This window comes from Macrobrachium nipponense, chromosome 5 (genome assembly GCF_015104395.2).
Source record: "Macrobrachium nipponense isolate FS-2020 chromosome 5, ASM1510439v2, whole genome shotgun sequence".
Taxonomy (NCBI): domain Eukaryota; kingdom Metazoa; phylum Arthropoda; class Malacostraca; order Decapoda; family Palaemonidae; genus Macrobrachium; species Macrobrachium nipponense.
This window is the reverse complement of record NC_061107.1, coordinates 19,436,799-19,442,798: the sequence shown is the minus strand read 5'-3', so window position 1 is coordinate 19,442,798 and position 6,000 is coordinate 19,436,799. Positions and strand designations below refer to the sequence as shown.

The 6,000-nt window shown below is 36.5% G+C and overlaps 1 protein-coding gene and 1 long non-coding RNA gene across 9 annotated transcripts in view; one reads left to right on the top strand and one right to left on the bottom strand.

Moving 5' to 3' along the window:
• The window catches only part of LOC135215234 (uncharacterized), a 186,887-nt gene that overhangs the window by 73,310 nt on the left and 107,577 nt on the right, over positions 1–6,000 (top strand). The window lies entirely within an intron of this gene.
• Positions 1–6,000, bottom strand: part of LOC135215236 (uncharacterized) — a 526,566-nt gene that overhangs the window by 433,204 nt on the left and 87,362 nt on the right. The gene's annotated exons all lie outside the window — the stretch shown is intronic.

Genomic DNA, 6,000 nt, shown 5'->3' with positions numbered 1-6,000 from the left:
TCTTTGTGTGTTTTTTGGAAATAATAATCACAGATCTTGTAACTATGCCATAATTTCAAGCCATTTGATTACTGTCCATATTCCATTTATATATGGGTGTGTACTTATCATTCCTTTTCGGTCTATATGCGCACACACACAAACAAAGTTTACTCGAGGTCGCACTTAGAGGAAATGAAAACAAATACCGAGACAATTACAAAGCGAACACTCCATCTGTGTGCTTAATCCGCCTTTACCGCTGAGGTTTTAGGTTTTAAGCTACCTTACGGGTAAACCTCCTGTCACCAGCCACGCCATTTTGGTTTGACTATAGTTTCACATTGTTCAACACATTTCTCTCTCTCTCTCTCTCTCTTTCTCTCTCTCTCTCTCTCTCTCTCTCTCTCAGTGGATGGCTTCGTTCAAAGGTCGGTTACCTTGAGATCCCGTCATGTACCTGTGTGACTGAACGCTCCCTTGATAAAAAAAAATGTGATTTAGATCTGATAGTTGTCGATTTATCGCTGTCTTTTTTTCATGGTTCTATATTCGTCGGGAGATGAACTAAATACATCATAAAATAAAGAGAGAGAGAGAGAGAGAGAGAGAGAGAGATATGGGGGGGAGGGGTGTTAAAGTACAGCTTAGTTTTCTCTGTACATCGTTTCATTCTTTAAATCCGTTTTGGCCTTTTGTGAAAGACTGCACTTTTGATTTGTTAAAATGCCGATACTGCATTTTCCAAATAGTTGTAAGAAAATTACTTAATATTTGTGAGAGCTGCAGAAAATCTAAATGTCGTCAGGTTGCATTAAACAGAGAGAGAGAGAGAGAGAGAGAGAGAGAGGTTAATTTCAAGTCGTTTGGACGCGACTGTCCAACACCAGCTCATAAAGTGTTAAGAGCTGATGCAGTGCTCACTCGTAATACGAGCCAACATCAACTTTCTTCACAGAACAGGGTCCTGGCAAAGGTTGTTGCAATAAACGCAGACTCTGTGAACCATTGGATTCAATCGAGTTCTTTACGGAAAAAAAAAAACGCAGCAAGGTTTTTGTCAGTCATGGCATGTCAAAAGGACATTTTCAAGTCATGTTACAGATTCCTTGTGATTGTGATATGCTGTCATGATAAAGACTATGGAATTCTTTGTGTGTTTGTGTGTGTGTGTGTGTGTGTGTGAGTGTGTGTTTTCCAGTGATGTTCGTTGTCGCAGTAGTATTACATTATCTTACTGTTACCGATTTCGTCACGTTATTATTGTTGACAACAATTTGCAAAATGAATGACGAAGTGCTTATTTCGACTTGTTTCTGATAAAGATATCCCTGCAGGAGATGACATCCTTTATTCAATAAACTTCCACAAACCACCTTACACACACACACACACACACACATACACATGGTTCATTTTCTAGATATTTCCCGTACACCTCTAACCTGTTATGTTTATCTTCAACTTGAATCTGCAACTCTTGATTTCTTGTACAGAATTTTCATATTTCTGCAAAGGTTATTGATACCTAAGCCTTGGGTAATATTATGGTGAATTATTCCCTCTTGTGTGCCTCAGCACTTGCTTTTTGAATTTTCTTTTTGTTCTGCAATGTATTGTTTCAGGACAGTTGATTTTTCTGCTTTTGTTGCTTCCAATACACACACACACACACACACACACATTTATATATATATATATATATAATATATATACATACATATATATATATATATATATATATATATATATATACATAAACTACTATATATACATATGCATATGTATAACTATACACATGTCTATACTATGATATGTTATTATATTATATATTATAAGCAACAAAAGCATGTAAATATGTATTTATATATATATGTATATATGTGTAACTATATACATATATATATATATATATATATAATATATTATGTTTTGTAATATATATATTTATAATATATATATATTATATATACATGGGGGGGGGGGGGCATATGCATGAAAGTTGCCTCTTGAACACGTGATAGCGTCGTTTTTATTCAAGAACTAACAATACCATTGGCAGTTTCCCCTGTGATAATCTAATATTTTCGCACATTTACATATGAATTGATTGCTTCTTTTAATATAACCTTAAAAGAGAGTAACTTTAGTAATGCCTTATATTTCGTATTTTATCGTATGTATATTGTTTTGCCTTTAGAAACAGTTTCATTATTTAACATTCTCTCTCTCTCTCTCGTCATGTACCCGAGTGACCGAACGCTCACCTGACGAAAAATGTGATAAGATTTGATAGCTATCGATTTATCACCGCCTTTTTTCTGATGGTTCTTTATTCTCAGAGTGACGAACCAAGCATTAGAGAGAGAGAGAGAGAGAGAGAGAGAGAGAGAGAGAGAGAGAGAGAGAGAGAGAGAGAGATTATGCTCATTCTGGCACCCAGCCTCAAATGAGGTTAACAGCTAAGCTACAGTAGAAAGAACTGCCAAGTCGTCCCTGTACGTTGTTTGCATTTGGATGGCATATTTTTAGAATCCTAGATTGATTTATTTTTAAGGTGATGTTGAATAAAGCAGAAGTAGGGTTGTAAGAAATAAAATAATAGTTGTGAGAGTTTCATAAGAATTTAAGTGTCTCTAACTATTAAAACAACAAATTTCCTTTTCTTGGTGTTGTAATAATTTAGAGATACGACAGAATGCAAATTTACCGTATACCGAAAACCAAAATTTTAACTTTCAAATATTCACTATTTCAATTATCATGACACATTGGCGATTCAAGACTGAGCACGTCGTAACGGCCGAAAATTTGCTAATTACGATGCAATTACGACCAATGCGCCAACAATCGCCATGGATCGTAATCGCGTCGCAAAGTTTGACAACGCACGCCAAGTGATGGTGGATGCGCAACACCACCCAACACATGCACAGTCCAGTCGCGACAACTGTCATTTGTCGCCATGTCATTGCAAAAGACAACACTGACGCAATGGTGTTGCCATTTGTTGTAATTAGATTGCGCAAATCATAACTTGCAATTGCGACATACGTCATCCATTTAAAACATCCGGCATCACTTGGTGCATGTTGCCAAGCTCGGCAACGCGGTTACAATTCACGGCGATTTGATCATAATTGCATCATAATGGCGTCGTAATTTGGCAGTTACAACATGCGCGGACTTGATTCACAAATGTGTGACTGAGTCGCTGACAATCTTTTATTTTTTTCTGCCCAAGAACCACGACTGACAGAAGGCAATGATCAACAAAACCAGCCAAAAGTATCACGACTGCCTGATGGCAATGATCAACAAAACCATCCAAAAGAACATGCACGGCCTTGAATCGCCAATGTGAGTCGGGCATTACAGATTTGCTCCCCAGAATTCCTGGAAAAGGAATTTGAACTAACCCATACGCGGCCATCATCTTTTAAAGTACCTTGACCATATAATTGAGAGAGTGATCCACAAAGTAAACATAATTTTCTACAACCCCCTCAAAACATTACCAGAGAGACTCCCAACAATAAAATCAAAATCCCACACCTGGGCAGGGTTACAACACTGACACAGACACTTGGAAACTCTAACCCCTGTTTTTACCTACCCAAATACTGTAGCCAAATCACCTAATTAAGCCAGTGCTCAAAGACACATTGGTATGAAATCCCTTGCCTTGACTCTGACCAATCCTACATCAGTTTTACAATCACTCCTGAAAAGACTAATACAACATAAATGTTCATTAAGATATAGACAACAGAGATCAGCTACTTTTAACCATAAAAACAACTTTAATCACAGAATAACTGTCCATTCAAAAGCCACATGATAGAATCAGCATTGATTAAGCAAAGAAATACGATGAACCTCTCAAAAGGAGCCTGGGACTCAGATCTGATGGATAAAATCTCCCTCCAACCAGCGGTTAAGAAGATTAAGGAAAAGCTGTCAACAAAGGTGACATAGTGGCTGGCTTTTATCCAGGTATACTGTGGTGACTCTCCCAGTTATCCGGATATTACCGTGTTGTCTGTCCCCTTTATCCAAGTATAACTGTGGTGACTGAAAAGCATTTCCAGTAATATATTTCTATGGGAGTACGTTCGAATATGTATAATAAACCTAGTTTTTTTAACCGCATAAATTACAAAGGGAAAGGGATTGGGGTTTCCAAGGCTGTAGATAACAGTAACAAAGAATTAATACAATTTCTCGTTCGTACAGGATTTTTTTTTTTTTACTACATTCAAGACACCTCTAGGAGTTTCAGAGAGAGAGAGAGAGAGAGAGAGAGAGCGAGAGAGAGAGAGAGGAGAGAGAGAGAGAGAGTTAATTAATGAAACTGCAAGCAGTGTTTAATCAACTGGTTCGTTCAAGGAACATGAAAGGAAAAGATGAATCTTTTTTGCGGTAATGAGATTACATTCCAGAAGAGTGTCAGAGATAAAGTAAGGGTATAAAGGTAAACCACTATATATATATATATATATATATATATATTATATATATATATATATATATATATATATATATATAATATATATATATATATATATATATATATATAGTATATATATATATATTACACTCTATTAAGGTTATATTAAAAGAAGGAATTCAAATGTAAATGTGCGAGCAAATAAGATTATCACAAGGGAAATTCCAAGCGTTAATGTTAGTCTTCGCATAAAAATGACGCTATCACGTGTTTAAGAGGCAAAATTACATGCACACCCTGTCCCCCAACACAAACAGCCCCCCGACCCCCCAATACACACACACACACACACAAACACACACACACACACACACATATATCTACAGTATACCGTAACAAAAACAGAAAAACCAATTAAGCTTAAACTATAAAATTCAGAGCAAAAAGCGAACGCAAAAAGCAAATGTCTCAACATTTGATTGTAGCATACAAGACTAGAAAATGCTCAGGAATGAATAAGCTTTGCAGAAATATGAATATTCGGTGATATAAAAAGAAAAAAAAAAAAAAACTTACAAAATCAAGTTAAGGGAAAGGATAACAAGGTAGAGGAGGACCTGAAATATCTAGAAAATGAACCGTATGTGTGTGTGTGTGTGTGTGTGTGTGTGTGTGTATCTAGGTACGTAAGGTGGTCTGACGGCTATTGGTGAACATTCTTCATAGGTGTTTAAATGACAATGCTGTGGAACTTTAATGTATAAAGAATATCGTCCCCGATCGTAAGTTTGGAGTTTGAATGGAACTATAACTGATGCGTTGCTCTTATCCGGAGGATCCTGTCAGATGCAATGGCTTTATTTGGACAGGAATATAAGATTTAAGCCAAAGGCAAAGCTCTGGGACCTATGTGGTCATTTAGCGACGAAAGGAAAATTGAGTGTAAAGGCTTGAAAGGTGTAACAGGAGGAAAACCTCACAATTGCATTATGAAATTGTTTAGAGAGGGTGAAAAGTAAGTGGAATAAAGTGAATATGGAAGGAGGAACAGTAAAAGAAATGAAAGGGGTTGCAGCTAGGGGCCGAAACGACGCTGCAAAGAACTTTATGTAATGCCTACAGCGCACAGCATGAGGTGTACTGATGTCACTAACTCCCTGCAGGGATGGCTTTATTAGAAACAAGTCGAAATCTGACATTTTGTCAGTCATTTGGTATGTAGATATATTTCGCAAATTGTTGACAACAACGAAAGCCATACTACCATAGGTAGTACTATTATTTGCTGTATAAATAGTAATAAAACATGGAAAAGATGCCTAAATTTCCATCTATTTATTAACATTTTTGAAAGGCATACCTTGTATCTGACATCACTGAAGAAGAAAAAAAAACGAAAAAAAAAAATACACCAGAGAAATCCATAATCTGATTCATGACAGAATACCGCAATCACAAGGAACCTATAACATGCCGTGAAAATGTCCTTTTGACATGCCATGACCGACAGAAACCTTGCTTCCTTTTTTTTTCTAAAAACTAAATTGAATCCAGTGGTTCAGAGAGTCCGC